General features: G+C 45.4%; 1 long non-coding RNA gene across 1 annotated transcript; it reads left to right on the top strand.

Moving 5' to 3' along the window:
• Nucleotides 1-618: 618 nt before the first annotated feature.
• Nucleotides 619-22,174, top strand: LOC128312633 (uncharacterized). Its single transcript, XR_008292160.1, has 3 exons — nucleotides 619-993; nucleotides 18,170-18,327; nucleotides 20,079-22,174. It is a non-coding gene; the product is annotated as an uncharacterized LOC128312633 (long non-coding RNA).
• Nucleotides 22,175-23,503: the final 1,329 nt, after the last annotated feature.

The following is a 23,503-nucleotide window of genomic DNA, read 5'->3' as shown; positions in this document are numbered from 1 at the left end:
AACTGACCATGATTGTAGAGGAGTCAGGGTTTGTCCTTGTTCCAAGAATACAATTTCATAACAGCCATAAAACGAGGACTCTGTTTAGCTCAAGGATATTGAACTGGGGTGAGGAGCTCCAGCTGGGAAACTAAGGATGATAAATTTGCCGCAAATTGGCAAGAGTATTGTTATACCAGTCTTTTGTCTTCTTGGAGAGGTCATAAAAGGCATCCAAGATGCTGTGTTTGAGTTTCAATAAAACGCAGATCCCCCTCCCCTGATCCACGCCTCTGGGGTGCCTTCCCTACGACTCCCAATAACACTCGGGCAAACAATAGTCTTGGACTGTGTAAAAAGGGCATTTAATGAAATCCTTTTGATGCGACATGCTGAACGCATAAACTGAAGGATACTAGCACAAACCGTGGTCCAGTGTCCTGAGAACCAGTCATTGACCACCTGGCTCAGTCTTGGCCCAGGACAAACCAATACAACCATCTCTACTGTGGACATAAAAACAATGGCCCCCAAAACGATACCCCGAGAAGGGCACAGACGTTAAAGAGGTGCACCTGAAACAGCTGGGAGAGTTGTAGAGCCACTTCCTTTCAAGAAAAAGAGCATCTTTTGTTTTTTTGCCACCTAGAGTCTTTCCCATTAGAGAATCACCCCCTCACTTGCTGCCGCTCCTTATGGTTCTGTGGAATTTGAATCCGTACCTGATCCAGGAGGTTGAATGATTCAGGATTAAGCCAAGCAGTACCTATTTTCCCTGACCACTGATTGGTCGAGAGATAGGCATGTGACTCACACAGAGCCAATGAGATTTTATGAGGGAGTTCTGGGAAACTCTCACTGGCTGTGAAATGAGAGGGTTGGGAATGCCATGTGAGGTCTGGGGCTACTGAAAGAGGAAGCCCGGGGCCCGGGAAGAGCCAAGGAGAGAACTGGGTCTGGGGGTCATCATCTGAGCCCTGCCCAAGCCAGCCCTTCTACGGACTTTGCAATTCTGTGAGTCACCAACCTCCCTTTTCTGCCCCAGCCGCTTCAGGTGGGGAATTTTGCCACCTGCAGCCCTTTATTGCCCCAGTGTCTCTACTCTTGCTCCTTATCACTTCCTCTTTTTACTTGTTTTCTCATTTTAAAAGCATTACATACTTATTTTCGACAATTTCGTAAACACGAAATAAAAAAGAAAGCAACTTTCCCAAGACCATGCAGATCTCAGGTGGCTGAGCCATGATTCTTACTGTGGCTGGCTGATGTCCAAGGCTATTTTCCTAACCCTACAACCTACTTTCGACCTCTCACAGGCTTCTAGGCATTTCAGTGGAGAACCTTCAGTGTCTTCCTCCCTTTGGAGTAGTTTTTTCTCATGAGCATAATTATTCTTCTGCAAAGTTGGAGTGATGTTATACATATAGTTTAGATACTTTTTTAAACTTAGTAATATATTATGGACATTTCCCCAAGTCTTTAAGTATTTTACAGGAACACTATTTTTAATGGCTGCATACTATTTCATTTGAATTGAATATATCAGAATTTGTTTATTTAAATGTTCTTTTATTGTTGGACCTTTATGTGATCCATATTCTTTTCTAATTTTTTATATCCTTTCCTATTAAAAAAAATAAATAGGTGGAGCTAGGAGATTTTAGGCAAGTGAAATTATTCTTTAAAAAAAACTTTTAATGTTGATTTCTGAGAGAGAGAGAGTGTGAGCAGGGGAGGGGCAGAGATAGAGGAAGACACAGAATCCGAAGCAGGCTCCAGGCTCTGAGCTGTCAGCACAGAGCCTGATGCGGGGCTCGAATTCATGAACAATGAGATCATGACCTGAGCCAAAGTCAGATGCTTAACTGACTAAGCCACCTAGGCATCCTGGCAAGGGAAATTATTCTATATGATATGGTAATGGTGGGTACTTGTCATGCATTTGTCAAAACCCCAAAATATACCACAAAAAAAAGAGTGAACCCTACGTAAACTATGTACTTTAGTTAATAATGATGTCTTAACATCATTGTTGTGTCATCAATTATAACAGATATACCCCACCCAGTGCAAGCTATTAATAATAAAAGAAACTGGAGAAGAAGGGTATATTGGAATTTTCTGTACTTTCTGCTCAATTTTTCTGACAATCTAAAACTTTTTCATAAAATATTCTATTCATGAAAATTAATTAACAGTCTAAATGAACAAACAAAAAGCCACATAAATATAAATTGTTCACCAGTTCTGATTATTTTCTTACGATGAATTCATAGGAGCAGAATTACTGAAACAAAGGTTAAGATGTTGTAGACATGTTATGATCATTTCTTTTCAGGAAAAACAAAAATGTATCACTTCACATACTCACCACCAATGTGTTAGAGTGTCTAGTTCATTCCATTCTTGTTAACACTAAAAGGTATTGAGTCTTTAAATCTTTGCAAATTTAATGAAAAACACATAATGCCTACTTCTGATTGCCTGTCTTCATTAACTATAAAAATTAAAGCAGTATGTTACATGTTAATGGTACAGAATAAATATTTCAGAAACAGAATTAAGTTCTTGAAAAAGGTAGTATCAGTGGGCGCCTGGGTGGCTCAGTCGGCTAAGCATCCGACTCTTGATTTCAGTTCAGGCCATGATCTCATGGTTCATGAGTCTGAGCCCCGCAACGGGCTCCATGCTGACAGTACAGAGCCTGCTTGAGGTTCTCTCTCTCCCTCTCTCTCTCTCTCTGCACCTCCCACATGCTCTGTCTCTCTCTCTCTCTGTTAAAATAAATAAACTTTTTTTAAAGGTAGCATCACAAACCATTGGACAAAAAGAATAATTTCTCGGGGCAAAGTGAGATTCACACGTCATACCTCCTCCAGTGGTCTTCAAGCATGAGTGTACATCCAGAGCCCTCAGAGGACTTCTTAAAAGACATATTGATACGTGCCAGGCCATTTCTAGTTCAGGAGGCCACAAGGCTCAGCATTTCATTTCTGCCATGGTTTCAGATGATGCTGATGCTACTGGTCTGGGGATCACACCTTGAGAAACAATCCCTTGTACAACAAACTCTAGGAAAAAAAGAAGCGTGGATGAAAAAATAAGTCAAGTCTCTCTCGGTCCTTGACAGGTTAAGAATGTAAAATGCACGGATGTAGATGGTCTTAATAGTATAATTAATAATGTAAGTGTATATATATACATATAGAAATTTATGTGTTACATAATTATATTCCAGAATTTATTTTTTTTCAAGTGTGTATGAAATGATTACAGACCTTAATTATATACCAGGAATGAGGTCCACATTTTACCATAAAACCAACCTCAACATATTTTTAATAGCAGAAAGAGGATGGATCACATTTTCTGTCTGAAATGCAATAAATCTGGAAATAAACAAGTGGGAACAATCCAATGATAGCATCCCAGCCACTTGGGAAATATACCACTCTCTCTCTCTCAATACATATTTGCTAACACAACAATAATGAGACCGCTGGGCACCAAAATGCATATGTTGAAGTCAAAGTGTTCTCGAGCTGCAAGTTCTCCCATTGCTAGCAAAGAAGAGTGACATGAACTAATTATGAAACTCAAAAATTTAGGAAAAGAATATCAAACCTAAAGGAGAAGGAAATAAACACAAAAAAGCATGAAGCTTTGCGGAAACCAGAAAACCTAAAAGCAGGAGAGTTGATTCATTAATGAAAGAGATAGAAAAACTCAAGAAAAGCAAGTCATAATCTCCCTTAATCCAAGAAGCAGAAAAAGTAAGAAAATGCAAATATCCAAAATCCGACAGAAGAAAAGGCCGATAACCACCGAGGCAGGGGAAAGCTCTCAAAAGTCTTAAAAGATACTTTGTAAACCTGTGGAAATAAACTTAAAAACTGATAGGGACAATTATTCTGAGATAAATAAATGTCCCCCATGAAGAAGAAATAGGAAACCTAAAATAAGCTAGGAGATGATTGTGAAGGAATCTCTCCCTAAAGAAGCCGGGTCCACACAGCTTACGTGGCTCCAACCATCAAAGAAGAGAGAATACAGAAATTACTTAAATTGTTCCAGAACTCAAAGAAAGAAGGAGTGCTTCTCAATGCTCTACTGTTTTTACAAAGCCAGAAAAACACTGAAACAAAACCTATCAAAGACACACTAAAAAGAAAGCTGCAGACCTCATTTCACTTGTAAATCCTAAACAAAATATTAGCAGGTAGGATCCATCAGTACCAGCAGGCCATTGTCATTACTGACCCATGATGTCTGTCCAAGACAGCACGATAAGCCAAAACAGAAGACGTAAGTATTAGAGAGTAGCAAGCAAAATTATCTTTACTTGAAGAAAAAAAATGATGATATACAGAGAAAACCCAACAGCATGGACGGAAAGCCATTAAAACCAGTGATAATACAATTCGAGTTCCAAAACAAATAGACAAAAAAAGTAATCACTTTCATACTAACCAGTCAGAAAGTATAGCGGATAAACAATTCCATTCATAATAGTAATTTATAGATATCATAAAGGAATGTGATGCATGCTCTATAGAGAAAACAACAAAACTCTCTAGATGGACAATAGAGGAGATGGGAGAGGCCGACCTGGTAGATTGTGAAGCAGGGAAAAAGCAATTATTAGTTTCTGAGCTGTAAGATTTGACTACAGAATTTCTCCTGGGAGAGAAAAGTGTTTTTGTTAAGCCAACACCTTGATGGGCTGGTTTAATTTTGGCAAGATAGTGCCTATTCCTTGCTGTGGAGGACAAGAATTAAAATGGTGAGATCGGGTTGGAGGAGCGTAAACCAGGAAGAAGAAGGCAAGAGATCCCGGGGGTGCAACTGAAGCTTAATCGGAAAGTGAGGACCTTCTTCCTGTAAGAGGACAAGTAGAGGCTTTTGAGAGCAAATACGTAAACATTCCAATATTCAGTTGAAAGTCATTTGTTCTCTTCGTTTTAATGTAAGCCATTCGCGGAGCCTCCAAATCTTCGGTGATGAAGATTGTGGTTGTGGTCGTGGTGATAACAGTTCGTGTTTATTGTGTACCTACTTTCTAGGCAATACACTAAGCATTTAAACTGTGTTTATCATTTAATAGTCAAAAAAAATCTATTTCCCATAACAGATGAGGAACTCAGGCAGAGAGAAGTTAAGTAACTTGACCAAGCGCACAGCTTGCCAGTGGAGTCTCACTGTTGACCTAGACATTCTGACTCCAGGGCTCAGACTTATCCTGAAGTTGCCCATGTCGTGTGCTCGTGGCCTTGAGTTCATGCCAGCAAAAAGATCAGATGGTCTCCAGTGGGGTGTTGTGGACTGGAGAAAGGACAGACGTGCAGGGGTCAGAGCCAGAGCAGAGATCAAAAATCCCATGGAAGCAGAAAAATGGAACTGGCTCAGGAAAAAATAAACACCGAACCCCTTCCACTGCCATGAAACCCCAGAGAGACTGAGAAGCGTGTTGGGACTTCTATCAGGTGTGAGATGGGATGTTGAGACAATTTTATTACGTCTTAAAGTAAACGATTACTTCAGCTGGCTGGATAATGTAAATTCATCCAAGAGGCTGAAATATGGCTTATGATTATTAAAATGCCAACGTTCCCTAAAAGAATCCATAAAAATAAATCCAAGCCCTCCCAAATTCTAATGGGATTCTCTAACTTGCCCAAATTATTAAAAATGTATTTAGTAGAATAAACTTAGACAAATTGCCAAGGAAAGAGCTAAAAAGAACTGTTACATTGTTTGGTTTCTTTGCTATGGAGTTGTAGGAGTTCTTTATATATTTTGGATGCTAACCCCTTATCAGATATAGAATCTGCAAATATTTCCTCCCATCCAGTGGGTTGCATTTCCATTTTGTTGATTTCCTTTGCTGTGCCGAAGTTTTTTAGTTTGAGGTAGTCCTACTGGTCTATTTTTTTTTCTTTTATTGCCTTTGCTTTTGGAGTCAGATTTTAAAAATCATCACCAACACCAATGTCAAGGAGCTTCTCACCTCTATTTTCTTCTAGGAGTTTTATGCTTTCAGGTCTTATAATCGAGCCTTTAATCCATTTTGAGTTAATTTTTGCGTGTGGTGTAAGACAGTGGTCCAGTTTCATTCTTTTGTGTGTGGCTGTCCAGTTTTCCCAAGAGCATTTATTTCCCCGTTGTATATACTTGTCTCCTTTGCTGTAAATTATTTGACCATGGGTTTATAGCTGGGATCTCTATTCTATTTTATTGATCTCCATGTTCGTTTTTATGCCAATAACACACATTTTGATGACCATAGCTTTGCATGATAGTTTGAGATCAGGGAGCATGATGCCTTCAGCTTCATTCTTCTTTCTCAAGATCATTTTGTTTATTTAGGGTCTTTTGTGATTTCATACACATTTTAAGATTATTCTATTTCTGTGAAAAATGCCATTGGAATTTGGATAGGGATTGCATTGAATCTGTAGATTGCTTTGGGAAGTGTGTATATTTTAACAATATTAATTCTTTCAACCCATGAGCACAGCATATTTTTCCACTTCTCTGTGTCTTCTTCCATTTCTTTCATCAGTGTTTTATAATTTTCAGTGTACGGGTCTTTCATCTGCTTGGTTATATTTTTTCTAGTTATTTGATTCTTTTTGATGCAATTGTAAATAGAATTGTTTTCATAATTTCTCTTTTTGATCATAGTTTTTAATGTGAATTTTTATTTTTGAGAGAGAGAGAATGAGCGGAGGAGGCGTGGGGCAGGGGGGGGACAGAGGATGCAAAGGGTGCTCCCCACTGATAACAGTGAGCCCAATGAAAGCTCAAATTCAAGAACTATGAGATCATGACCAGAGCCGAAGTCAGGTGCTCAACCGACTGAGTCACCCAGACACCTCTGATCATTATTAATGTGTAGAAACACAACAGATTTTTTGGTATTGATTCCATATCCTGCAACGTTACTGAATTTGTTTATTAATTCTAATAGTGTTGGGTGGTGTCTTTAGGGCTTTCTGTATATACTATCATGTAATCTGCAAATATTGGCAGTTTTACGCTTTTCTTTCTAATTTGGATGCCTTTATTCTTTTTCTTGCCTAATTCTCTGGCTAGGACTTCCAATACTATGTTGAATAAAAGTGACAAGAGTGGGCATCTCTGTCTTGTTCCTGATCTTAGAAGAAAAGCATTCACTTTTTTACCTTTGAGTGTGATGTTAGTTGTGGGTTTGTCATATATGGCCTTTATTATGTTGAAGCACGTTCCCTCTCCACCCACTTTGTTGAGAGTTTTTATCATAAATGAATGTTGAATTTTAACAAACTTTTTTTCTGCATCTACTGAAATTATTATCTGATTTTCCTCCTTGAGTTTATTGATGTCGTGTATCATGTTGATTGATTTGCAAATATTGAAACTTTCTTGCATCCCTGGAATAAATCCCCACTTCATCATGGCATATGACCCTTTTAACGTATTGGTTTGCCAATACTTTGTGAGGATTTTTGCATCTATGTTCATCATGGGTATTGACCTATGATTTTTGTTTTTGTGGTGTCTGTCTGGTTTTAGTATCAGAATAATGCTGGCCTTGTGAAATGACTTTGAACGTACTTCCTTCTCTTCTAGTTTTTGGAAGATTTTGAGAGGATTGGTGTTAATTCATCTTTGAATGTTGGCAGAATTCACCAGTGAAGCCATTTGCTGCTGGACTTTTGTTCATTGAGAGGTTTTTGATTACTGATTCAATCTTCTTACTATCAATAAGTCTCTTCAGATTTTCCATTTCTTCATAATTGAGGCTGGAAGGTTGTGTATTTCTAGGGATTTATCCATTTCATCCAGGTTGTCCAATTTGTTGGTTAAGTTAAAAATGGCCAGAGGATCTGAATAGACATTTTTTTAAGGAAGACATACAGATGGCCTGCAGGTGCATGAAAAGATGCTCAACATCACTAGTCATCAGGGAGATGCAAATCAAAGCCATAATGAGACATCGCTTTGCACCTGTTAAAATGGCTAGTATCAAAAAGATAAGAAATAACAACTGTTGGCAAGAATGTGCAGAGAAGGGAACCCTTCTGCACTGTAGATGGAGATGTAAACTGGTGTAGTCTCTAGGGAAAACTGTATGGAAGTTCCTTAAAAAATGAAAAATAAAACTACTATATGATCCAGCAATCCCACTTCTGAGTATCCAAAGAAAATGAAAACACTAATTCAGAAAGATATATGCATCCCATGTTCATGACAGCATTATTCACAAAGGCAAGATATAGAAACAACCTAAGTGCCCATCAATGGATGAATGGATAAAGAAGACAAGGGAATATTATTCAGCTATAAAAAGGAATGAAATCTTGCCATTTATGACAACATGAATGGACCTTGAGGGCATTATGCTAAGTGAAATAAATCGGAGGAAGACAAATACCACATGATTTCACTCATATGTGAATTTTTTAATTGAAAAAAATAACAAGCTTATGGGTATAGAGAGCAGATTGCTGATTGCCAGAGCCAAGGGTTGTGGGATGGGCAAAATACATGAAGGGGGTCGGAAGGCACAAATTCCAGTTAGGAAATAAATAAGTCCTGGGGATGTCATGGACAAGCACGGTGACTATAGTTACTAATACCGTATTCCATATTTGAAAATTGTCAAGAGAGTAGATGTTAAAAGTGCTCATTACAAAACAAGGGGAATTATTAAGGAGAACTTCACCCATGAGATAATAAAACACATTATGAAGCTACATGAATTAAAAGAGTATATATTTCAAATCAGGAAACTAGTCAATAACTAATGTTTGAACAAATGGTTGAACATTTGAAAAAAATCTAGACACCTTTCTACATCTTACACCAAATATAAATTCAAATGAACCAAGGATTTAAATACGAAAATGTAACACAAAAGTACTACCGTAAAACATGGATGAATAATCTTGGTGTGACGAAAACCATTCCAAGTTCAATACAGCCTTCCAGCTCACCCCCTAACCACCAAAAGGGGGAAAAGAAGATGGCCTGGATATTTTCAAAGCCAGGATTTGATGAGATAGTTAATTGAGCGCTTGTAATTATTCCCGGTTCCCCCCAAATTTTCATGAAGTGTAGAAGTATATATATATATATATATATATATATATATATACTTTAATAATAAAATGATAACTGGTTTGGATAATAAGAAAGAGTGCCATTGGCAGACAAGAACTTTTGAAAAGCTCCTTTAAAAAGCCAAATGGATCCGATCAACATAGAGAAAAGAGAAGAAAAGGGCCATAGGAAACCCATGCCTCAGACATTTGCAGGAGAAACTTCCGTAGAAGAGGGAGAGTTGGTGGCTGCTGGGAACCCCCAGGGACAGATTGTGGGAAGAGGAAGGAAGAGCGGGTTGGAGTTACTGCGAATGTGTGGTTAGTTGAGGGCCTGCCTCCAAGTACCGACATCCTGACAAAAAGCAGTGAGTGGGCACTGAGTCCAGAGAACAGGGCAGTGTCCAGGTAGCTACTGACCCCAGAGAGGAGAGAGAACAAACTCTCAGTATGACAGTGGCTCGGACACCAGTGTTTTCTTATTCTCCCTTCCAAAACCCCTCTAAAATCAGAGATTTTGATTTTTCTTGACTCATAAACCCACAAGGACAAACAGACTGGGAAACCCGACAGCTGTAACGAAGTCCGGGATGCTAGGAAACAGGTGGACCGGCGGAAACTGACTGGAGAAAGCTGGCTACCCCCCACCCCCACAGGGTGGGGGTGGGGGGTAGCCAAGAAGCCACCTGCTCTACACCGCAAGACTCCCAAAAGGGGGCGTCAGATGCCTCTGCAGTAGCAATGAAGGTAGTGCAAAAACCAAACCAAAAGAAATGGGTGTTTAAGAAGCCGGTTCCCCAGACTCGGCTACCACCACCACTAGAATCCAGGCAGAAATGCAAGGCCCCAGACCGAGGGATGGAAAGTTCAGGAGCACCAGGGATTGCAGAGGACAGGGATGCCATTCAGGGCAGGGGGAAGAGGGGTGAGTGATCATTCACCTGACTGAATGCCCCATGTAATCAGTCCCCAGAACTGTGGCCGACAGGATGACACCCGCCAGGTAGTGGGTGGAAGGCCCTTCTCTAGACAAGCAGAATGGCCCAAGAGGAAAGACCTGACCATTCTGCAGGAAGTCCGCAGCTTTCAAACCTCGCCTTCAAGCTCAAAGCTTCCAGGGACATATTTTTCCCATCATGTTGCACTGCCCTCCTCCCCAGCACCCAGTGCCACCCTTAGGACCCCCATCGGCACCCTGCTTTGGAGTCGTGGACAGTGGCCCAGTGCACCTGGCCTGTGGGTCCGGGAGCAGACTTCCTCGCTGGCCAGGAGCCTCCCTGCCTCCTCCACACGCCCACCCCCAGTGGTGGCGGCGACGCCTGCTGGTTTCCGCCTCTCCCCTCTGGGCGGAGAGAAGGGGAGAGAGACCCCAGCCTGCTCCTGGTGCCGCTCCCCAAGGAGGGCTTAGCTGCCGGCCACTTTGCTGCCCAGAATCTCTGCAACCAAGCCACCCGTAACAGTGGAAGAAAACCAACACCATGCAAGAAAGACCACAGACTCAACAACAGAAAAGGCTAAAATCCAAGTAAATTGAGTTAATAGCGAGGCACAAGACTTAAAAAAAAATGTATAATCTTCAGAGGCTTAAAGAGAGGCCCTCACAGCTCTACAACAAGAACGTGCCGGTATAATGAAACAGGGATCTTGGAATTAAACTGTGATAATCACAATTAAAAAGGGGCAGCTGACAAGCCCACCCTAAGGTTGAACGGTTGAGCTAGAGGATCAGACCCAAGGATTTCTTCTCCCCAGGACACAAAGAGGAAGCTATGAAAGGGAAGAGTCTTAGAGGAGTGATTCTAACATTTCAACCCTTTCTGGTCAGAGGTTCACAAAAAGGAAAACAAACCAGTGAGAAGAGGGGCACGTGGGTGGCTCAGTCAGTTAAGTGCCCAACTTTGGTTCCGGTCATGATCTCACAGTTTGTGGGTTCGAGCCCCACGTCGGGCTCTGTGCTGACAGCTCGGAGCCTGGAGCCTGCTTCAGATTCTGTGTCTCCCTCTCTCTGCCCCTCCCCTGTTCACACTGTGTTTCTCTCTGTCTTTCAAAAATAAAATGTAAAAAAGAAAAGAAAAGAAACCAGAGGGAAGAAAAAGAGTCAGAGTTGCTATTTTGGATTTCCCAGACCTTGAGAAAGACACAGGTGTTCATATTGAAAGGACTCATGGCATCATATTCTGTGACTTCTCTTAAAGTTTATAAAACTTCATAAAAATGCTTAGACTCCTCTGAAGAATTGGCTCTGTGCTTATTCTGCTCTTCCATACATTTAAGATATAATAAGTTCTAACATTTTTTATAAGTCCCGCTGTACATCTTCTACAACCTGGTGGTCTTACCATCCCTCTTCTTGGTTCCTGAGTTCCTGTGTCAAATCTCTGAATTGCTATAATTTGCCCCTATCTGTGGCTTTGCTATTCTAGTTCCCACCTCAAACGGACACGGCCAGTTTCTTCTGTTAGGACTTTAGTCTCCAAGAGGCGGGCCTATATGAGCTTGAGGGGAGCTATCTCACCAACAGGGTGCTTTATTTAACTGTGAGCCTTTGCACCGGAATGTTCTGCTGGTGTGTTATATAATAACCATTACATGGATCATTTCTGCCAGCCTCCTAGGGGCCTCACAGGAAATTATCACTGCCCATCTTGTAACTGTTGATTTGGATGCACATCAGGTAAGAGTCCATATGTGCACACATGAATCTGTGTAAAGTAGGATAGCGTGGGCTACATCCGTGTCCCCAATTCCAAATTCAAGTCACATGTTGAACATCTAACGCACAGGTCAAATAACCACGCGTCTTGCAGGACAGTTTTGTTCTGTCGACTGAATACAGATCATAGAAACATTTTGTTCGGCCTGCATGGTATTTTTAGAAGCATTTTAATTGGTTGCTGGAAAATCAGCCTCAAGTGCCAGCAAGGCAACAGTAGGCATGGGCTCGCTCAAACCACCATGTACCGGGGCGCCTGGGTGGCACAGTCGGTTAAGCGTCCGACTTCAGCCAGGTCACGATCTCGCGGTCCGTGAGTTTGAGCCCCGCGTCAGGCTCTGGGCTGATGGCTCAGAGCCTGGAGCCTGTTTCCGATTCTGTGTCTCCCTCTCTCTCTGCCCCTCCCCCGTTCATGCTCTGTCTCTCTGTGTCCCAAAAATAAATAAACGTTGAAAAAAAAAATTAAAAAAAAAAAAAACCACCACGTACCAACATCAGTGGGAGCAAAACAACCCATACAACATTATCTTTGTGAAGCAAAGCAGAGAATCACTCCACACTCATCCACTCGAGATACTTACTAAGCACCTGCTCTGTGTCAAGCACAATGCTAATCAAAGGGGATACAAAGATGTATAAATCCATTGGATATTTCATCAGAAAAGACCTTAGAGATCACCTTCATCGATTTCCAGATAGAGAAATAAAAACTCAGTGATGTCAAAAGCTTTTCCCAAGGTCAAACACCAGTTGGTGGCAAAGCCAGAACAAAAATCCAGGCTCTTAACGTACTCAAACATTGTTATACGTGGTTGATTTCATTGCACTTACTCTAATCTGTCTTTGAATAACGCAGTGGAATAAAAGGTAATCGGATATGAAGAAGAAAACAATTCAGTTAGTAAAAAGGTTGGGGGCAATTTTTAATAGACAGTACTTTGTATGACCTCAGTTCCTTGTAAAATGTCTTATGGAGATTATTGTTCTACTGTTGGAAAGGATATTCTATGTACATAGAGACTTGAGTATTTTTTCTTCAAACTTTAACATTTGTTAAAGGATAGCTGAACCTTTACAAACATGAGGAAATTCAATCTGAGGGAAGAATTTGGACTGTTTATGGCCTTTCTCACCACTCGGAAATGGAATACTCCTCCAGGGTCTGAGGATCCCTGGCTTGGAGGCGCTGTTGTTTGGAATCCTTAAGAGAATTTATGATCATTGCCTTCCCGTTTTTTTTTTTTTTTAATCTGGAGTGTTATGAGGGGCTGGGGGGTTGAGAGTGGTCCGTTATTCACAGATGAAAGCCATTCTGCTACGAATGGGATCATTGGATCTAGCACCACATTGGAAGGAACCAGAGAAGAAAGCGTTTGCTCGGATGGGCACGCTTTTGTTCTTAACTGTACACTAGAAAAGCAATATGAGAGATTCCTGGAGTCAGATTTGAAGAGACGAGTAGATGATACAAATTGCATGGATCAATCGATCGATTGATCTATCATCATCTATCTATATATCTATCTAAGGAGGTTGGGCTCCTCATGGGCTTCTCTCTTTAATCACTCCTCTTGCTGCATTGCCTCTCCCCCTGCTTTGGCCTGAACCGTACACGCAGCCCTGCGCCCCTTCCAGGAAATCATGCAGTTACCACAGTCCCACACGGTCTTCCCCAGAGCTTTCCAGTCTTTGATGAGAAGGTGCTGGTTTGTGTTTCCTAGAAACCTGGGGCCTCTGCTAAAGTTCCTGATATCTGAGCCCTCTCATAAATTCCAAAGGAGGAAGGGCTTGGTGAAGGTGGAGGCCCACTTCCAGAGCTGGAAGTGAAGGCTTCACGTTGTGATGGTCGAGTCCAATCTACCAACTGGGTGTCTTTGTGACACAGGATAAACTGTCCGTGTCGGTTCAACCTCAGCCTCTTCTTCCAGACACGTCTCTCTGCTCCAGTCCTCCACAGACACCTAGTAAATCCTCACCTCCATCCGTGGGCTTATTTCTCTGCTTTCCACATTCCAGCCTCATGGGAGGACTCTGTTTCCTAAACCCACCGTGGATACTCGTGCATTGGATCCTTTGCACATGCTGTTCCCTCAGTCTGGAACCTGCTTCCTGATCCCTTCTGCTTGGTGTGGCTTTCCCTGGCCCTTGTACCCACAGGGAGGCTTGGGCACCCTTACTTTGTGCTTCCACAATGTGAGTTTCTAGACCAGTAACAGTCTAGCCCCACTTAGACTGCTGCATCCGGTCAGTGCTCGTCATTGACCATGACTCCCTCTGGAGCAGACACTTCTTGAAGACAGGGATTTCATCAGTTTCATTAATTATGTCATCAACTCTTTGTATCTCCGGTGCTGCCACAGGTAAAGTCTCGTTTTAAAGTGAACGAGAGCATGATTGCCAAGAAGCACCCGAGGGGGGGTCTCGTACCTGTTTCTAAGGGTTTCCTTTTCCGTTGAATTGTTTTCTGAAAACTGATTTTTAAGGGTCTGTCGATTTGTAAGGGTTTCTCTTTAATGAATTCAGGAGATATTTCTCACTCCAATCATTGTCAGCTGCCCACAGTTTCACTAACTTCTTACCATCAGAGCCAAGGGAGGGACTTCTAATTTTACCATCAAGCCCCTGCCTTTCAATGGATTTTTCAGAGTAATAACTTCCTCTACGTTATTTAACCTTCATTACAATAGATTAACCAGGTGCAAATAGAAATATACGTGGATACTCTCATTTGTCCTACGAGAAAAAGTGGCCATAAGAATCCTGTTATTGATATAGGGGCGAGATTTTCTTGGTCCTACGGGCTACTAGAAACACGCGAAGTAAGAGAAGAAACTTCTAAAACTCGTAAATATGGCTCTACTGCGCCCGTCGGCTCATGTTGCCACCGTGCATCAGGTTGAAAGATCTATTTGTACTCCGCACAAAATCAGACAATAGCAAGAATATAATTTGGAGCACAGCAAACCTCAAACCCAAAGTCACGAAGATGAAAGGAGAGTACCCACATTTTTCCCTCCCCACCGCCTCGCCCCTGCCCACCCACGATAGTCCCGTAACGGCCACCCCAGTACAAGAGCTGGTGTGGAGAAAGGCTTGAGAGACCCAGTGGAGAGCAAGAGGCTCCAGACACCTGGTAGGGTGGACGTGGGGGGCTGGGGAGAGACATTCCAGAAGATACTGTTGCTGTAGACTCTAAATTTGGATCTTCTTCACAGTTTTGAGAAGCCCGGATACGGTTTGGAATTCTTTTTTTAATTACTTTTTTGGCCCCAGGACTATGGTTCTTTGAATGCGAAGCTGCCCACATGGGCCCCGGGATTTAGAAGGGTTACAGAAACAATGGCGCTCCCAGCTGGGTTGGCTTCCAGTGCTTATCTGCTGTAACATGCCTACTGTATGCTGCGCAGACGTTCTCTGAAAGGAAGATAATTGTATGAGAATGAAAAGGAAAGTAGGAAACGACACGTAATCTATAAAATAGTTTCTGAGAAGAAATCTATTCCTGCTCGGCACCAATAAAAGGATCCTTTCTGCTGCCAGAAGAAAGTCAAGGCTAGTTTTCAAGACTATTGAAAACCTCAAAGTTTTGCCTGGAGGCATTTCCTTCTACAGGAGAGTTTTGAAAATCTTGACTTTGATCTGCCTCGTTTGATCCGTGGAAAAGCAATATCGGCGATATCTCAGGGTTCGGCAGAGGACCCCATTAACCTGACATCACAGTGAAGCGATTACTTGTGCTTAAACAGAGGCATATTTAAGACAAGACAGAAGCCTTCAACCAAAGGCATCTCATGCGCCCTAAACAGCCCCCTGTGGTGGACACAAAACCATTCTCAATAAACCAAATAATCCAGCTGGTCTTTAGAAGTCCCTAAACTGCTGACAACAGTATAAGCTGGGGTTTTAGACCATGCTTGGCAGAACCTGCTACGGGGGGCGGGCTCTAGGCCACCTCCCTCCCCTCGATCTCAATTGCACCTGTTGGTGGTAAAGTCTGTTTCAGATCAACGTTTGAACAAAGGTTGCTGGAGCTTAAAAAAAAAAAGTGTTTGAAAACCATGAGAAGCCCATCCATCGCTATAAATGGACCCTGGTTTTCAAATAACGTATAAGTCAGTTACTTGGAACTCAGAACACATGTCCCCTCCCCCAGAAATCATATTAAAGATTGTAGGTGGGACCCTAAACTGGTCCCTGGATGCCTGCTTGTTACCCGCTGTGTCCTGGGAAAACCAGGACAGATAGTGGAATTGTCACTGCAAATGGTTTTCTAGAAGCAGGACGCTTGCTGTAGCTCTAATGAGGGACAAAAAATATTAGTCATGATAAGGAATATCATTTACTGAACACACTGTATGTGCCAGCCTCTCTTCTGGGTGGTGTACGTGAGTCATCTTGTGTGTTATTAATTAGAGTTGACCCCACCAAGCTCTTTCTGGGTTCCGGGCACTTTTCACAGATTTTTCTCATTAAGCCCTCTTCATAACCTATTTTATAGACAGAAAAACTGAGTCAGAGAAGTTGATTAATTTGCTTTCATTTGTTTGTGTTTCAATCATGTTTTTTAACAGCCGGCAGAGTGATTCCTTTCAAGCAGTATGCCCCGCGTGGGCCCCTATACCTCCAGAATTGCACTTGGGGCCACAGTGGGAGGAGTAAGAGGCCGGAGGGTGAGGCCAGCTGGCAGCAAGTTATCAGGACTGGGATAGCCACAGGTTTATATCCCGAGTCTCTACTTATTGGCTGTGGGAGCTCAGCAAGTGGGTAGTGTCTCTGAGCTCCATTGTCCTCATCCGTTTACAAGGGATAACAATAGGACATCTCGTGGGGTTTCAGCGAGGATTAAGACGGAATGCATTCCATGTCTTAGCAAAGTGCCAGGTGCCTAGTGGCTCAGAGCTGTCCACTGCTGGGTCTCTGAGTCACTGAATGAAGAGCTATAAGCCTTACCTTAGCCACTAAGGACTCCTGATCTACAAAAGACTTAGGCCACTTGTGACGATTTCTGTAGAGGCCTGATTATATAATCTAACATCACAATGGGAAAAGCCTGGGATGTCCAGGATACAAAAATGGTGACCAGCGTGATGCCTCCCTCAAGTTCAGCCCCATGATGGTGTACCTGAGCCCCAGCAGAGCGAACCCTCTGCGTCTTTTCTAGACAGTCGAGAAACTCCCGAGGAAGTAAACAGCGTGTTGCACAAACACGGCAGAAGAATGGCCGCCTCCTCTTTCCTGATGAGAGTCTGTAACAAGATGGAGTGTGTGAAGGCCCAGGCAAGGGGTCTGGGTCACAGGCCAGCATGTCTTAGGGTCCGGGACAGGGCGGCTGTGAAAGGTCTGTGTCCAGGGCACTTGAGGCTTGCTCAGGTGCAACAGCTCTGTCCCAAAGGCCTCGTGTGATGGGGATTCTCCAGAAGGTTTTATTTATACTTTTGTTTCTTTTCTTTCAAATGTTGTGAGTGAGGGGAGAGGGACCTTAGCTTTAACATGAAAACTCGTTTTGTGAATCCATGAAGGGAAAGATTGGAAAGGGTTTGAGAACCGCCTGGTAGAGAAGTATAGGTTTGAGTAAGAGAAATGGAATTTGTAACTCTCCAAATTTGCCAAACACACAGAGAGGCAACCCAGCTCTCCAAAAAATGTGCATATATATGTGCATAAGTGTATTATAAATTGAACTGTTATAAAGGATTACAGCATAGAATTTAGAAAAAACAGGGCTGCCCTGGGTGGCTCAGTTGGTTAAGCGTCCGGCTTCAGCTCAGGTCATGATCTCATGGTCTGTGAGTTCGAGCCCCGCGTCGGGCTCTGTGCTGACAGCTCAGAGCCTGGAACCTGCTTCGGATTCTGTGTCTCCCTCTCTCTCTGCCCCTCCCCTGCCCGTGCTCTGTCTCTCTCTCTCTCTCAAAAATAAATAAACATTAAAAAAATTTTTTTAATTTACAAAAAACAATATTCAATAATCTTTATTGTAAATTCCTTACACCTTGAACTTCAACGTGACCTTCTATTTCTTGCAAAATCCATAGTCTTTATAATTTACTAGTCAACAGTGTCACAAAATCAGACTGTGAATAAATGCTTGAAGAAAATTTGGGTCAGCAGAGTCGGTCATATCGTTGACAATGAGCCTACTTCTAATGAATGTACAAGTAACACGTGCTGCTTGGTATTTTCATAAGACAGATGTGACACAATGAAGATGTATATTGGCACTTCACTCGTTGGTCACTCATGGGACCGGCCTCTCTGCTGAATCAGACAACAGTTTTCTAATGCTGCAAGAGTATTTTCTCGAGTTTTTATACTATTCGCAATGCAAGTACGATACACAACACACTTATGTTTAACTGTATCACTAACATTTTCTCAATCATGTTCTTAAATCAAGACAATAAGCAGAAGAACAGCTCACACTGATTCCTGTGGTGTAAATGCTCCTATCGTGGCCATTTCGGACTACGAAGGTGACGTCGCTGAACACAGAGTTGGAAGAAGACACCCGGTCCTGCCATTACGTTGTATTTCTACCCTACAGATGCAATGGATGTAAATATAAATAATATTAAATAATACGTTTATACATAATAAAAGCAAATATATAATAGTAGATGACGAAGATGTAAAATAGCTAGGAAGTACTGAGTTTTGAGTATTTCTTACCTTTGACTACAAAAACAGAATAGAATACATTTTACGTATACCTTAATTTTTTCATGTGACCTTTAGAAAAAATTTGTTTTTAGGTTTCGTTTATTTATTTTGAGGGAGAGACAGTGTGAGCAGGTGAGAGGGAGAGAGAGGGAGAGAAAGAGGGAGAGAGAGGGAATCCCAAGCAGGCTCTGCATTGACAGTACAGCCCGACGCGGGGCTCAAACCCATGAAACCATGAGATCATGACCTGAGCCAAAACCAAGAGTCAGATGCTCAACCGATGGAGCCACCCAGGCGCCAGATCCTTGAAAACCTAGGACTAGCTAGTGGTCCAGGACGAGGGGGCCTCGGCACACACTGCCGGAGGGCGTGGGAAGGCAGGGGAGAAGCCCAAGGGAAAAGGTCCGGCTGGGCAGCTGCTCCCGGGGACAAAGCTGAGACAAAGCTGGGGGGGCAGGTGCAGAGTGCGCGCTAAGTGGTGGTGATGGATGAGGGCTTGGTGAAGGCCATCTTGACCGAGAACAGGAAAACCAAACACAGCGAGCACCAATTTGCCTTACACGGTTGGGCTCGGAAGGATTGCATCCTTGGCATTGCTAACTCCCACCTGGATGCTTCTCCCCTCTAAGGCCCCAGCCTGAAGCCCGCGCCTCCATGGCCCTCCCCCTCCAGATCACTCAGGCCCTGCGCGCGTACCTCTCTGACCCCTAGATTCCCAGTAGGCCACAAGCCTCCGGAGGGCAGGCACTGTCTGCTTTCTTGCTCCATCGTTGGTGCCTCCGGCACCACGTGGCACCTAGGAGGTGCCCGACCACCTCCGAGTGGAGACGTCAAGTTAAATGGCTAATTCCGGGCTGGTAATGATTCCAGGCATCGCCTTCCTCAGCCTTATCTCTGGCCCCAGCTTCCTGTTTGGGTTCAGGTTGCAGATTAAAGGTGCAGGTGAGTGGCATGGGCTTATCAACTGGGCAAACTTAGCCGGGTCACCTTTCAGATTAAAGGAACGGCGGGAGGGGTTGTTGGGGCATGAGTCATAGAGGGAACCTTTTGGGCGGGTTTCCTTCATCTCAGAGCAGTTTTGTTCTCTCGTTTACGCATTCATTCGTTCACGCGCGCGTTCGTGCACCCTTCCGTCACTGAACAGGCACGCTTTTGACACCGACTCTGTGCCTGGCCCTGATACCCCCTCAGTCACTGACAGCAATATTTGTAAATAAGCCTTCCGGAATCAGCCAGACGTGGCGTCCGATTCTGGGTCTTTACCGGGAGCTATGAAAACTGCGTGTCCTTAACCTCCCTGAGCCTCAGCGTCCCTTCTTTGCGAGAAGCGCTAACAACCCGGTTGATCTTGCGGGGCTCTTGTGGGGTCCCCATATGACGACATATCTAAAACCGCCAGCTCCGAGTTGGAGGCGGGGGACAAGTGTGTCGGATCCTAGCACACTCCACACGCCCACCCACCTCCAACGTATCTCTAAATGGTTCGCACACCTCTTTTTCCAAAGCGTTTTTCTCTTCTCGAGCGTTAAGCCGTTTGGGAAGCTTGCACTGGTGTCCTTCAGAGCTTCTCCAGGGGCAGTGCCTGCATCAGTCACCCGGGGAGCCTGTTAACATGCAAATTCCTGGGCTCTGGTGTCGTTTTACAGAATCCGAACCTGCGGAGGCTCAGCAGACAAACACGCGCCGCAAACACGTTCCTGAGGCCAGAGCACCTGCCCTGGCTCCTTGCAGCCTCTGAGAAGCCTCTTGGCAGCAATGACAGATGCCTGAGATGGAGACTTGGCTTGTCGAGGAAGTAGAACCGAAAAGCCCGTGTGCTTAGCTAGGAGCCCCGAGGGGAAGGATCGAAGCTACGCAGCAATGGTGGCATGGCCGAGCCGCGGTGGTGACGGAGAGGCCAGATAGCAGTGTCCCCGCTGGGCAGAAGGGAGCGGACACCGCCTGAGTCTGCGGGTGGAAATCCGCCCCACCCTGGAGGTGCCAGTTCCTTCAGCAGTCACGGGAGTGTCAGGACCAGCACCGACCCTGCAGGCGGCATCCTGACCATGCCATTCTCCAGGTCTGTCCTGGTTTCGAACCCTGTGCCCTTTCCTAGTGGTGACGTGAGTCACTGGTACCATTGACGGAGCACCTCCCGTGAGGCAAAAAACACCCCCGCCAAAGGCTTGGGGAAAGGGCGGAGACGCCCCGGGTGAGAATCGAGTTCGAGCCCCGGGCTCTGGCCCTGGTGAGGAGGGTGGAGTCGGAAAAGCCCTGCGCCTCTGTTTGCTCATCTGTAAAGTGGAGCAAAGCCCACCCCTCGGGACTGCGGCGAGGAATGGATGAAATAGGTGACATTTCAAAAGGCTGCCGCGAAGACAGGCGCAGCATAGGCGCTCCCTGAATGTTCCTTGCTCCCCCCCCCACTGTTCCAGAACAGGAGCCCAGGCAGCAGCCTGCCCCTCGCCGAGCCAAAGTCCACAGTCTGGGTCGACCCAGGCAGCTCTGGCAGCCACACAGTCCCAAAGCCACCCACTGAGATGATTTTTTTGTCTGGCGTTACACTTTGACTGACAGGCCTGCGCTAAACACAGAAGGTTTGCATTTTCAGTGGAATGGGAGGGAGAGACAGGGAGGGGTGAGGCGTCGGGAGGCCTCTGATCCAGAGCTGGTGGCCCACAGACAGGCCCGAGATGTTCACGCAGGGCTGGGAAGTGCCAGGGGCCATGGAGGACAAGGAGGGTTTGTTTAAGACCCAGCTCCTTGGCATTTCACTAGGAACAAGTGGGCAAGGCTGCGAAGCACGGAGCGTGGCATTGGCTAAGCAGCGATGTGTGGTTCCACCCCGATCGGGTTCTGGGCAGGGGCTGCTGCTCACGGTGGGGGGAGCTGCGCTAAAAATCCAGAGAGAGGCTGGCCTGAGGACTGTGGGCTCTCCTCTCCGAGTGGATTCGGTGACTGGGGCAACGCCCCGGCCGGTCTCCCTCCTCCCCTTCCCCTCCTTTCCCTGGATTCTCATCACGCTCAGTCCCATGGGGGCAGGGCCAGGGCCTTTGACTCCAGCAGCAGCAGCAGGGACCAGCACAGGGAGGACAGGAGGGCTCAGCCACCCCGATTTTGCTAAAGGCGCTGGTTCTTAAACAACTTTCAGCTTTGGGTGGCGTTTGCAGGGACTTCTGTGGCTTCACGACCGCGGGAGCCGTGGGCTGTGCCGACAGCCAACGCGGAACCACAGGAGGGGAAGTTAGCCGGGCCCCCCAAAGCCAAGAAGGGCATTTGGTGAGCCGTCCCTCACCTCTCCTCCTGCTTTGGGATTTCAGGAAGGCCTGGGAGAAACCCGTGAATTTGGAAGCAATGGAACCCCAGAGTCACAGGGTGAAACTCACTGGTGAAAATCTGGGTCCCCGATTCTTTCTAAAGTTCAAGGAGCTTAAGGGCGCCTGGGTGGCTTGGTCGGGTAGGCATCTGACTCTTGATTTTGGCTCAGGTCATGATCTCATGATCTCTGTGCTGACTGCGTGGAGCCTGGTTGGGATTCTGTCTCTCCCTCTCTCGGCCCCTCCCCTGCTCGCACACATGCGCATACTCTCTTTCTCTCTCAAAATAAATAAATAAACATTAAACAACAACAAAAAAGAATTATAGGCGCTCCTGGGTGGCTCAGTTGGCTAAGCGTCTGACTTCAGCTCCGGTCATGATCTCACGGTTCACGGGTTTGAGCCCCGCGTCGGGCTCTGTGTTGACAGCTCAGAGCCTGGAGCCTGCTTCCGATTCTGTGTCTCCCTCTCTCTCTGCCCCTCCCCCACTCGTGCTCTGTCTCTCTCTGTCTCTCAAAAAATGAATAAACATTAAAAATTTTTGGAAAAACAAAAAAGAATTATGGGAGCTTAAAGCACTCGCCTCCTTACCTGACTGGACCTCCACGGTCCACCCAGCCCCTGCCTCCTGCATTAGCACCATGACAGGACCTGTGCAGCCCTCCCCACCCACCTGACCTCACCCTCCGCCACCCAAGCACGCTCCATGTTAGGACCTATGTCAGCGATCTCACGTTTGTCACTGATGGTCATGCCACTCTCCAGATGCCTACATCAGACCCACTGACCAAGCTTGTCTCCAATTTCCCTGCCTCGCAGTTCAAGTCACAGACGTGACCGTGGCCGTGGAAGTCACCTCTCCCCAGCGCCACACAGGTTTCAGGTCCTGCTGTCCTCCTCATCCTCCGGTGGCGCGTCTGGGGATACAACGCAGAATAACTCGGCAGCCCTGCCCTCAGGGAGTGGAGTCTCGGCAGCGACCCCAAGCATGAGAGGGCAAAGACCCTCTCCTTCCTAAAGCTCCCCAACTCCCCAGGCCTCGCCTCTGCCTCTTCGTCGCCAAAACACTTCACACCTCTCAGGACTCTGTGTGGTAGAAGCAAATCGGCAAGGCTCGGGATGTTAGATCCCCGAAGCCCTGGCCAGCTGTCATTACCCTGCAGTCCTGGGTTCCCCGGGGGTTGGGTGGGTGGGACCCCCGAGGAGTTAAGCCCTGAGACCCTCATGGCCCTGAGTCCTGAGGCTTCCTTTCCTCCTGCCTCACGGTGAAGCTTTCCTTGCTCTTTTCTGGCCTTCAGGTCCAGATGGCCAGGGTCTCTACCCACAGAAATCCCAGCAAAGGGGAAAACAGCAGCCCTCTTGGGGCTAAGGCTGGTCTGAGCACACCTGCGTCTACACCGCTTGACTCCCAGGCTGGCAGCCCACAGTTCCCCTCACTCTCTCAGCCTTGTTTCCCGGGCTGGGGGACTAGGGGCTCCCCCACTGCCTGGCGCTCAGAGGGTGTGGCCAACACTGTCCTCAGCACTCGTGTCCTCAACTCCCTGCCTAGATGACAAACGCAGGGCCTACCTTTGTCCCATCTCCCCGGCGACACCGAGTGCAGGAATGCAGTAGGTCCGTGGAATCATCCGACAGCTCCTCCGATACGACTCTGGCTTCTGGCCAGTAGTTCCCAAGCTTCCCACGGACAGGCTTTGCCCCCAGCCTTGTTCAGGTAAAAGAGCATGTCTCCCCTTCTCCAGACCCAGCTCACATCTCCTCTGCTCTAGTCACGT

Source organism: Acinonyx jubatus, chromosome D2, assembly GCF_027475565.1.
Source record: "Acinonyx jubatus isolate Ajub_Pintada_27869175 chromosome D2, VMU_Ajub_asm_v1.0, whole genome shotgun sequence".
Taxonomy (NCBI): Eukaryota; Metazoa; Chordata; class Mammalia; order Carnivora; family Felidae; genus Acinonyx; species Acinonyx jubatus.
This window is presented reverse-complemented; position numbering and strand designations above follow the sequence as displayed.